This window comes from Anas platyrhynchos, chromosome 6 (assembly GCF_047663525.1).
Source record: "Anas platyrhynchos isolate ZD024472 breed Pekin duck chromosome 6, IASCAAS_PekinDuck_T2T, whole genome shotgun sequence".
Lineage (NCBI taxonomy): Eukaryota > Metazoa > Chordata > Aves > Anseriformes > Anatidae > Anas > Anas platyrhynchos.
Window position 1 is genome coordinate 39,448,381 of NC_092592.1, and position 11,380 is coordinate 39,459,760.

Sequence of the window (11,380 nt, forward strand, 5' to 3'; positions counted from 1 at the left end):
AAAATATCTACTGGAAAAATCTCATTTGGAGCTTGCTCTGTCATAGCCCTGTATCCAGTGCTGGATTCTGTTCATATCCACTGTTAGTTGCTGGCATTGTGAGGAAGGGAGGAAATTACATCTTTAAGACTGTGGAAGAGCCAGCTGAAGGCAGAGGTTGTTAAGTGCCAAAGCTCAGGTAGCACAATGCTCCTTGGGACTCAGATATGGAAAGCAGACATTTGTCAGGTTCCTTGGCTCTGAGAATTTAGTGAACTTGTCTCACATAAATTACCAATGATTAGCAATGAAAAGTAAGGTGGTTATTCAACATCAGGCACCTAAGCTAGGTGTCTAAATCAGAGGCACGAGCTTCCTATACCCTGTCAAAGATATTCCTGTGGAGGGAGTCTGTGCTCTCTTCTATTTTCCACTACTATTAATGCTTCTTCAGGCTACAAGAGGATTTAACCCTACTGGTCAGGTTTTTCATCAATTTTAGCAACTCCTATCCATGGCTCTGGTATAAACGTTCTTGTCTCTTAGACTTTTGCCTTGGATTCCAGCTTTCAGCCCAAATCTCCGGACAGATATCTTCCAGCTAAGCTCAGAGCTTTAGGTCTAACTTAAAATGGCAGGTCGGAGCTTCGCTAACAGAGACATGCTGGAAATTGCTTTCAGTGCACTTTGGTTGGAGTCAGAGAGCTGGTAAAATTAACCTGCTCAGGGAAAAAGCTGCAACAGAAGACACCGAAAGGCTGTGAAGAACTGTGGAAGAAATCTAGCCATCCACAACCCGAAATGCAGGGTCTGCTGTAGCAGCCCATTGCAGAGAGCGAAGTGCACAGCCATGGGCAAAACAGCAGCACGCTTCCTTCCCTTCTAAATTCTAGGTTCAGGTGATAAACCTGTTGCTCGTTAAGAGATGGAGCTAATTGGAGAGGAGCTTGGAGAGGAGGCTAGACTTCAGCTGGCCAGGTTGGTGGGAGCTGCAGGTTGCTGGGATTTTCTCCAGGATAAAAGGAGGGTGACAGCAGGACCTGGTTGCTGCCTGTGGGGTTTGCTTTGAGGCTGGAGGGAGGGAAGCCTTGGCCCTGGGAGCAGGAGTTTTTCTCCTGGCTCTTTCACGGGAAAAGTAGAGGTGGGGAGATGCACCATGTCTGGAGGATAGAGGTCCTGGAAGGTGTTTTTCTGAGTGGAAGGAAATATGCACTTTCTGAATGGACTTTTTTTTTTTTTGCTATTTGATATCTCCTTTCCAGGTGAGTGCCAGTGACCTTTTCACAGGTCCTTTATGAGCTCTGCGTTTTGTTCAGCAGCCCCACTTTGTGAAGCACTGCAGGGTGTAAGGGATCCTGGGAGCCCATAGCAGATCAGTTCTGTCAGGTGCCATTATTTTTTTATTTTGGAATTACTTCATTATTTGGATAAAGATGTGCTTTCAGAGGGGTAATAACGCTTCATGCTTTTACAGCTCTGGTGTGATTAATTGTTAGTTTTTAGAAAATCTTGCTAAAGCTATGTTAATGAAAAGGCTGTAAATTATTGTTGCTTTTCCTTCATGCTGGCTGAAAACAAGCAATGCTCAGATGCAGGTCGGTGAAGCTAAATGTGTGCCACCTGAAGTTAAGACAAATATTCAAGCCATCAGAAACTTATTTTAGGTAGCAGTGCATGCTATGGTTAGAGCATGAATCCTGATAAGACTCCTGAGTTGTGTTGGAAGCTCTGTTGCTGACTGTGGTTAAGAACACTTTCTTCAAGAATAGCAATCGACAAGTTAGAGGCAAATCTATTTTTCTTTAAATAACCCCATGTTGTATCTTAATAGTGTTTTATTATTTATATACATGCATAGTTCTCACTTTTCTCTGTAGCCTTTTAAAAATTACAGTCCAGTTCTTACAAAAGGACTGAATACATAAGTGTTAGGGACAAGTTAAGAAAACTTCTGCATCACATGCTCTCCACTCCTTCATCCAGCCAATGGTTTGTCTGCTATGGTTTGTCTGTAGTTTTATGGCCTCTTATGAAATACCAAAGGAAGCCCATAATGGAAAGATACTCTTATTTCATGGGGTGTGCCTTGAGGTGCACAGCTGTTCTGACCCCTTCCAGCAGCAAGAGCCGTAACTATGGGACTTGGAGATCCTCTGGCTGCTTCACTCCAAAGTGAGAGCTGTGAGTCACTTGTGGCAGCGTGTGCTGGTTTCTGCTGGTTGGCCAGGGAGCGGTTTTTGTCTTTCATATCTTTGTTGCTGAACATGTGGATTTTAACACTGTGGAGCATGTTAATAAAGATTAATTGAATACATATTGCTAAAATCTCTTTGTAAGGGTAAATGACACAGTAGTGTTCCCTGGCCACTGCCACAGACTCTCATCTTGAGAGTACAAGGTGAATGTTAATGTGCTGGATGATACTGATGATGGTAGAGGAAGGCCTTGAGCAGAAACTGCAGTTATTATGCTCCTACCTGTGAGACTGTTGGTGTTCTTTTCTGCTGGAGAAATATTCCAAGTACTTGGGATTTGACACTGCTACGTAATTTCAATTGATTCTTAGGAAAACACCAGAAAAATCATGGGTGCTTCTGACTGGAATGATGCTCAGTATGTATCTCAGGATTCAATATTTTCTGAGCAAAATGGGTACATACATATATAATTTATAGTCTTGTTTTCTTTTTCCACTTTACCCTATATTTAAAGGAACATATAAAAAAAGAAGGCCAGGTTTAGGCTGCAGCACAGGAACAAATAGCTACAGCTGTACTCAATATGAACAGTTTAACAACTGTCTCAGTCTTTAATTCAATTTTTGTCTTGAGTACAAACTTCAGAGTTCAATGTTAGAAGCAATGCCACATGGAAGAAATGATGCATAAAATAGTACTTTCCCAGTCCATTGGCCTGTTGGTGTACATTACAGCGTGCAAGTCTAGCATGAGCCTCCAGTTTCCTGAGCAACTGAAAGAGTTCTGCTGCACTTAGGCATCTAACTAAAGGGTGACTTTTTAACTTGTATTGTATTTTCCCCAATTATGACAGTTGTTCTGCCTTCTGTTCCTGTTCAAGTATTGTTTATTATTGCAGACTCTTAAACAGAATGCACATTGGTGAGGTCAAATGAGGTCCTGTAACACTCATCACTGAAGCCTGTGGGATGAACAAACCCTCTTTTCACCTAGATGAGTATAACCTTGCATAGCAAGTTGCTTCTTAGAATATAAAAGCAGCGAAGCTTTTTCAGGCTAAAACTTTAATATTTTGTTCCACTGTGCATTGTTTGTGGTCTCAACCAAGCATGTGCCCACACCAAACAGACACAGAAGGCTGTATGGGAAAATAATACAGAACATGTGCTGCTGTAAGACTGCTCTCACTGCTCACTGGAGTCTTTCGTTAGGCTTAATTCTTCCAGGAGCAATATACAGCACCTGTGAGTAGGTCAGATACAGCCTGATATCTGTTTCTATGCAAAGAGCTATAGCAATATTTCAGTGCTTCAAGCCTCTACACAGGAGTTGCTTGTTCTCCCCTCAATGTCTTTTTTTTTTTTCTCCTTACTGACAGCCTTGCTTAGGAAAAAGCAAGGAAAAGAGCTGGTACAGAGTATTTATTTAAACTCGAAATGCTGTCTTGGTCTGTAAAAACAAGCCTTTTCTGATTTCCTAGCTCTGTGCATAAGACTTTAACGAGTCACATCTGGTGGTTCTTCATGTCATGTTACATTATGAATCTTTATGGGCAATTAACTGGTTGGGTATGAAAACACCCACACTAGTAATGGGTCAATGGGCACATCCAGTTTCAAATTCAGCTCAAATTGTTGTCTCTCTCCAAAGAGAAAGCAGACTATTTTCCTTCTGATGAATTTGATGAGACAGTGGTAAAACACAGAGTAAACAGAAAACTTTCTCTGCATAAATATTGGCTGCTGGAAATGGCTAGTGTTCTTCCTCATCTTGTACTTTAAACAAATGTCAATAGCCAAATAACTTCTTCTATATAATTAGGTTTATTATGGCCATGAAAATAATTGTCTGAGATGATATGATGAGTTATTTGAACTGTTTTTGGTTTAAAAGTATTACTTAGTGGGTTTAAGAACAACAATAAAAATGTAGCCTAACGGGACTTATGTGGCCAAAAAAAATCTTTTGACCTTGGTAACTATGGCTGGGTAAGAGTTGTTGCACAAGGTTGTTTCTTTCTACCCTGCTCCTTCTTGTGTTTCTCCTTTGTGGAACTTTACATGAGTGCATTTCCTAAATATTCTCCACGGGGGAGGGGGGGCACTCTGAGGTGTGTAATAACATGATGAGGGGATAATGGTTTTAAACTATAAGAGCTTAATGTATATAGATTTGTTAGATATAAGGAGGAAATTCTTCACTATGAGGGTGGTGAGGCCCTGCCCAGGCTGCCCTGAGGAGCTGTGGGTGCCCCATCCCTGGCAGTGCCCCAGGCCAGACTGGGGGGCTTTGGGCAGCCTGGGCTGGGGGCAGGGGGCTCTGGTCTCTACCAACCCAAACCATTCTATGATTTTTATTTATTTATTTATTTTTCCTGACCACATCACAGTCTGTTCTGATGCTGAGTCCTGCCAGTGACTTCAGCTATCCTGGAAAGGGCAAAGAATGCCAGGTGCTCTTCATCTTCCTTATTGAGCTTATTTCTTAGCTATGATCAAAGCAGGTACAGATGTGGCACATGGCTCCTGGGCACAACTCTCTTTGTCACCATGTTACTCTAGTGCATCAGCTCCATCCATGTGCACTTCAAAAACCATAAGACAGAGTAATTTCCTTGTCGCATCCCTGCAGTGCAGAAACTCCTCCAAAATTATCAGTTGTGGTGGAGGAGAGAAGGGGTTTGCCATGAATGTTGGTGGTGCAAAGCATGGATTTGCAAGGTTACAGCTCATGTCAGGATGCTAAAGTGTACCTCATTTATTTGAGGCCTTAATAATGAAAATATGTTGGTATTGATAAAGCAGTGTGAGCTGGAGGGATGGGCAGCACTGTGCACTAGTGGCTCAGCTGCTCGCTGTGTGCAGGAGCCAGGCATGTAAGAAGTTAAACCAAGCATTGTGAAACCAGATCAGGTCTCAACTGTCTGTTTAAAAAGTAACATCTCTAGTTTTTACATGAATTTTTAATTTTAGATGACACCTTTGACTGGAAGTGACAGTGGAGCAGATCATTTGTGTAATTACAGCAACAGTCGTTGAGGAAGGAAAGAATATCTCCAAAGCATATAAAACATGAAATGGATTTGATAGTGTGTGAACCCTGTAACCGGAGCTGCAGGAACCTCCTGGCTTAGAGAGGCTGCAAACCTGGTAATGTCTTAGCCGAGGTACTAAAAAGTCATGAGATCAGTCTTCCTCTGCTCTTCAGGTGAAGTGAAGTAATTAATACAGTGGAAAATGTGAACTTTTAATGAGTCTAAGAAGGCTTAGCCCCCCTGCTAACAACAGAGATGTTAATGTGCTGGATGGCTGCAGAAGGGGTGCTTGGAGTTCGTTTTGTTATTCTAAATTCTTTTCAGGAGGACAGCAAGCACTGGCCATTAGCTTAGTGTAAATAACTGGCTCACTTGCAAGTTGCACCTCTTCTAGAAATGTTTTGAACATGCCACCTTTTTTTTTTGTTCTTACAACAAGCTGTCCTTAAGCTAATAATTATTTCTTTCTCATTGCAGGGTGAGATACTTTACACGTCGTTCTAGGAAACATCATGCATGATGTAAATGTGTTGGGATTTCCTACAATGAACACACAAGGCAATCAGCAGAAAAACTGGAGTATCTACAAAGCATGATTGAAGCGATGTGCTGCTGAAAAGGAAACTTCCTGTGATGGTAAAACAAATGCTTAGGATGTGTTGCAACAGATTCCCTAAATACTGTGCCCAAGATTTTCTCACACGGTAACCTGTACACAGCTGAGAACCTGGTAATGATCCTAGAAGTCTGTTTTTGATAAATGGGAAATTATTTTCTGCTATTTAAAAATGTGAAATGTAAAAATGTGAAATGCATTTTTTCTTGCTTATGTGAATATCACAGCTAATTAGCCTTAGTTAAGTAAAGCATAGCCTTTTTAAATTAGAGACAAGTTCCTTTGCCCTCTGAAGAATTGTCTGTTATTTGCATTGTTAATATTAATATCCTGCAGCGTCTAAACTCTGAGACTGTGTCATTGGAGACAGCCTTGTAACAAACAACTTGGATCTCCAGTAAAATCACGACTTTTAGATTTATTTAAAAAAAAAAAAAAAGAAACAAGTAGTGGTGAGTGAAGTCTCATGTTTAAGGTAAAACAGATTCAAGCTGCAAGCCTCTGAAAACTCAATTTGTACCTTCTCCAGAATATATTGTATGCAATTGAGCCAAAACTGTCAGAGCAAGTGAAGCTGTCTCACCAGTGCTGGTGGGAACTCCAGGAGCTGTAAGGTGAGTGAGCGATGGGCTGTGAGGGCTGTTGAGGAGGTGAGGTGCAGCTCCTGGTGATGCCCCCAGGCTGCAAGGCTGAAAGGGCTTTTCTGGGCAGTATGGTGGGGATGTTGGGAGCTGGTAGTAAGCCTTTCTCTTTTGTTCCTGCTCTGTCATTCCTCTGTAGAAGGTAGATGAAAAGCAGGCCTTGAGCAGGAATATTTATCAGTGTCCCTATTTGCCACCTCACTTAAAATTACCTACGTATTGTGACAATAGTTTTGAAATTATAGAGTGGTGGCAATTGCATAAACAAATGGTGCTTTAAAGCAACAACTCTGCAGATTTTCATGTGCTATGGTATGTGAGCAAATGAGAACACACCTGTGTTAACCAGAGAAATGTGAGGATGCGGGTGCTGAGCTATTGCAGAGCTGGAGGAGAGGCACAGTTTTGGTTGTGTTTTAAAAAAAAAAAAAAAAATCATAACAGAGTGAAGAAAATGCTTTTCAGAGTTGCTATGTTCTTGAACTTCACCCATATGAGCAAAACAACAGAGCAGGGACAGTGGGTATGGGATTTAGTGTGCTGTGGAGGCAGGTGGGACACCCCATCCTCTGCCATCTCCAGCTGCTCAGGCTGGGACCTGACCTAAGTAAGTGCTTTGCAGCAGGCAGGTGTTCAGCTCATAAAGTACGGGTGAGGGATAAGTGAATGCAGATCAACTGGAAAACTATGAAAAGTATTACTAGAGATGAGGTAGAAGTAAGTAGAATTTATTTGCATAGCAATGAATACTGAAAGGGTTAGGTTAATGTGTCTTAAATGCTGTGAAAAATACATGACTCAACATGGAATGATCTTCACTGTTTATGTTTTGCTTGCACTTGAAGATCGCTGTGAAGACCAAATGCTTCCTGAGATGGGTACTGTTCTGGTGCCTACATATACAAAAGGAGGACTGGAAAACTGCCCCAAAGAGTTAAATGGCTGGTCAACATCAAAGACAGCAGAGAGATGTCTGACTGTGCTCAGTGTGTAAGTACTGTTGTATTACAACTCCTCCATTGTGAACTGAAAATCTGTTTCCACGTACACAGTAAAAATAGAGGATTTCCACCAAAGTCGAGGTCTTCCATACGTGTCCTGATAGACTAGGAAATAGCTTGAAGTTCTTCATCAGTTGCTCTATTAAATGATCTAACTGAAAGTAAATGCTATTAATAAAGAATTAAATACTGAAATAGGATGCATGATTTCAAACTGAAGGCCATACGGTTGCATACAATCAATAGTTAACACCTAGCTAACAATATCAAAACTCCTTGGGAGGTTTAGAAGACCCTCTCCCATTAATTGTAATAACTGAGCACCCAGATCCCCAAGATGACTTTAAAGTCTGTCTAAACATATCTTTCTGCTCAGTGTTCACAGGGTTGGGTGGAAGCAAAGATTCTGGGATATGATAATTTCATACTAGAATAAATCTTGTATAAGTTAAAATCCCTGCAAGCTCCAAAGTAGTAGGAGTTATGTACTGGGGAATCTTTAACAAGATTACTGGTTCAATAAATGAAGATTTTATCTTGGCTCCTTTGAGACGAGGAAGACACCAAGGGATTGAAGAGAAGCAAATACAACCCCAGCTTGCAGAGGGAGGAGGAAAGCTAGGGAAAAACAGCCAGGATATGATAGACTAGTACATCTGACCTTGGTGCTAGGCAAAACTCTAGAAACATTAATAAAAGATGAGATCAGAACATCTGGAGAAATAAACTAGTTGGCATGGTTTCATAAGGGGTAAATCCTGTCTGACAAATCAGTTGGAATTTTTTAGGGAACTAATGTAGAAAGCAGGCGTGGGTGAAAGCACTGGGCTTATTTTTGTCCTTTTGGACTCCAGGCACCAACTGAAACAGAAAAGATGGCTTGCACAACTGAAATGTATGGGTTAGAGTAACCCTGGTGTAAGAGGGAGGAAAGTGAGGTGTAACAGGAGGCAGTATCGATCTACAGCTGATACTGAGGATTAAGCAACAGCTCCATGCATGTCTTCTACCAAACATGTGTAACATGTCTAGTGGCATGAATAAAGTGAAGTATATGGATTAAATTTAGAAAGGACTTCTGCACAAGATGGAGGAAGTGTAGAAGTGTTCCTCAAAGTAGGTGATGAATAAACTGAAGTTTGAAGGTCTGAGTTATATCCGTGATCTATCCTCAGGTATATTTTTCAGAACTGTAAGCAAGGAACTTACAGGACCAACATGAAGGATCAGCGTAAACCCTAAGCATGAGCTGTGGAGCGAGCAATAACTTTAATTTGGCGTACTGTAAAGTACTTACCTGGACCTCCATAGGCTCCTCTGCCTGATGTTGGACACTGCGGCATCAAATGGACATCCTGGAGATTGGAAAGGGCAGAGGATGGCAAGAAGGACAGCAACAATACTTATGAATTTGCTATGTGCAGAAAGCCTGAAAAACCTGGAAAAGCATTTGGGGGGAGGGGAGAGAGCTTTCTCTTTCTATGTTTGAAAGATGCATAGGAGGAGTTTGGGAGTAGAACTATTGAAAAACTCCTTAAACTTACTTTGAATCACAGAATGTGTTCATAAATGTGAAGTGTAAAGGAAAGTAGGTGAAATAAGAGTATAAATGCTTTTATTTCTTTCAGGATGAAAGAAACTTAAATTGCTGTCACTGTGCCCAAAAGGAGGCAGCCTGCATTGCCACCTAGCTGGGCTAAAATACAGGGAGACATCAATGGAGCAGAGAGTGGGGTTTGGCACTGGTTTTCTCTAGCAGAAGTTCCATCTTGATCAGTTATGTAGTTGAAGGCCAAGTGATTAATCTAAAGTATTAAGACAGGAGGAAGAGCTGTGTGTGGGCAGTGCTGGGGGCTCAGCTGGTGGGCAGTGCCTTGCTTGTCTGGATGCTCTGCCAAAGGGCATGAGGAAAGGCCAGAGCTGTACCTGGAGAGAGATCTTGTTTTGTACATTGCATCCTGTGCTGCTTGTCTCATCCATGTCATTCACAGAGGCTCTTCTCACTCCCTCATCTTGGGGGATGATGGGGCATAACACAGCAGGACATAATACCTGACACAAATTATTTGTCAGGTGGAAAGCAAAATAAAATCAGAGGGCAAAGAAAAATACTTAATAAAAATCCTCTTATAAATACTGAAGACTCCCAGTAAAGAAAAATACTGATAGAGATGACTAGCATGAAGTTGAAGGGCTTCAAGCTAAACACGTGTCAGGGTCTGGGTTTACTGGACTCATGTAAATGGATGAGGAGACAAAGTGCATCAGTGCTGGAATGCCATTGAGCAAAGTGACTGTGTACACATGCTGTGACCTACAAGTGATTAGCTAGCAGCAATCTTGCTAGTTTTATTGTTGAGTCACAAAAACACTTGCTGTATATATGACCTGCTAATTAGTCCACTAGCACAGCTACTAATACACTAATTTATGGAGAAATAACATGAGAAAAATTGAGGCAGTGCAGTTTGTTTTGTAATGGAGCTGCATGCACATTCTCTTATCCAAAGTGTACTGAACTTTGTGAATAAAAATAGAAATACCACTGTTGCCTCATGCTCAGTGACACTGTTGATGTGATGTGAGCCAGAGCAGCACAACGTTCTCTGCTCTAAAAAAATCACTTTTTCCATCAGATTGTATAAGTGTTGCATAAAGCCACTCTTGTGTTTTTCTTAGATTTATTCAAATTATACTTATTAAACTATGTGTTCAGGTTGGGTTTTTCCTTACCATAAACAGTTGGTAAATCAGCATGGCCAAAAAAATAATTAATTCATCTGAAACCTTGAAAATAAAACATACTTAATGTGAGAGAAATCATTTCTTAGGGACGGAAGTTCACATCCATTTACTGGTTTATATGACTTGTGCATACTTCTGCTCTTCATGGGCTTGTTTAGGAGTGATGACCCCAAAACACAATTGGGATGTTCTTCTGGGATTTGCTGTCTGAGCAAAAACAGGAAATATAAAAATCTTGTGAGAAACTGCTCTAACGCACTGCTAACCCTTTTTGTAGGGCCAAGATCGAGGGGCAGTGCAAGTTGCAAGGTTTATATCTAACTGCTCAGGTGCATTTCCTTTTGAATCTGGCTGCTCTGGTAGTTTTCTGCCATTTTTTCCTCCCCTATTTCTGTGAATTTTAACAATTTGTATTCAGTTCTACTAGAGTATTAGTTCACTTACTTCAAGACACTTTGTATTATATATGATGGAGCAGATATAAACTGGAGTAACTCCAATGCCTTCCCAGAGCATGAAGCTGTTGTGTCAATGAAGCTGTATTTCTCTTTTAACCCACTTCTCACTTTTCTGCTTTTTCCCCAATGCCTCCAGGAATGAGTCACTAATAGCTGCTATTCAGGAAAAAAGTGAGAACTCTTTCAGTCTATAATTCACCCTCACAATTCAAGCAACTGAGTCACTTTTGAACCCTTCTATATTGCATCATTACATAACCACCAAAACAGATGCAGTGCTCAGCTTGTAAAGATAATACCAAATTCGCTGCAGGACTGCTCCGATCTCCCTTTCAAGTCCTGTTCAGGTCAATAGGATTTCATCACATGCTCTTAAGCTGACGTCAGGTGCTTGGAGTCACTGTACCTGCTCCCCATCTGTGTCATTTTCTTGCAGTGACGAGCCGTGCGTGTGACTGATGCTGTGTGCTGGTGGCTCATCCTGCTGCATGTGGTGCTGTGACCTGCCTAATCAAGCGCCATGAGACTCTAACCTGCAGAACATGATGGGAATCGGTACACAATTTAAATCCGTCATGCTTTTTTTTTTTTTCCCTGCTACAGATAAAAGTATGTTGATTTGCCAGCCCCAACTGTGAAATGTTCCCACTGCCTGAACCATTTTCTGCACAACACTTGTTTTCTTTGTAAAAGCTTTTTTCTATTGAT

At 41.2% G+C, this 11,380-nt stretch overlaps 1 long non-coding RNA gene across 5 annotated transcripts; it reads left to right on the top strand.

Moving 5' to 3' along the window:
* Positions 1-1,007: 1,007 nt before the first annotated feature.
* LOC106018035 (uncharacterized) lies at positions 1,008-10,504 on the top strand. 5 transcript variants are annotated; one of them, XR_002403546.4, is made up of 6 exons: positions 1,012-1,241; positions 5,150-5,326; positions 5,689-5,941; positions 6,357-6,441; positions 7,314-7,458; positions 8,645-10,504. It is a non-coding gene; the product is annotated as an uncharacterized lncRNA (long non-coding RNA). The 5 variants fall into 5 exon arrangements; XR_001191874.5 differs by lacking the exon at positions 5,150-5,326 and having other exon boundaries at positions 1,008-1,120; XR_001191877.5 differs by lacking the exon at positions 5,150-5,326 and having other exon boundaries at positions 1,013-1,241.
* Positions 10,505-11,380: the final 876 nt, after the last annotated feature.